At 22.4% G+C, this 693-nt stretch overlaps 1 protein-coding gene across 1 annotated transcript in view; it reads right to left on the reverse strand.

The window, feature by feature from the left end:
* LOC108684909 overlaps positions 1-693 on the reverse strand; it is an 8,331-nt gene that overhangs the window by 1,134 nt on the left and 6,504 nt on the right. The gene's annotated exons all lie outside the window — the stretch shown is intronic.

Raw genomic sequence — 693 nt, forward strand, 5'->3', positions numbered from 1 at the left:
TTGTATTAATATTAAGTATTAAATAAAAATATTAATATATTTATAAATTATATTTAATATTATATAATATATATAAAATCTAAAATATTCTGTAACACTAATGTATAAAAGTAGTTTTTTTTTGCCAATGTTGTCTCATGTTAGTTGGGAAATTTATTCATAACACGTAACCAGTAAATTGTTATGGTGCTCACGGATGCTGCGTGACGTCTCTTTTTTCAGTGAAACGAGTTTCTTTGTTATAGTTAATTGCAGTAGGAGCAGTGAAAAGTATAGACGTATTCTAAATTCAGAGTTGAATAATCATACTGTTTAAAGAAACTATTGGACCTTAAAATCGTTCTTTTATCTCTCAGAATATGATATAATAGTAAATTAAATAATAAACAGTCGACAATATATAAGTAACATAATTATACAATTCCAGCAACTTATTTGTATATTCCAAATAAAAATGTTAAAAAACTTATTAATCGTTCGTTTTCATACAGTCAATACAATCATTAAATTTTATCATTTTAATGAAATATTCATATTATAAGTAAATAAATATATAACAAATAAGAATATTAAAACTTATAACGGTTGAAAAGCCTATAACGTTGAAAGCCTATAACGGCTCTTTAATGCTTTAAATAATTCAATATGAATTATTTATACTATTTATATATGCATGTATATACAATATTATAT

Source organism: Atta colombica, unplaced genomic scaffold, assembly GCF_001594045.1.
Source record: "Atta colombica isolate Treedump-2 unplaced genomic scaffold, Acol1.0 scaffold141, whole genome shotgun sequence".
In the NCBI taxonomy this organism is placed as follows: Eukaryota; Metazoa; Arthropoda; class Insecta; order Hymenoptera; family Formicidae; genus Atta; species Atta colombica.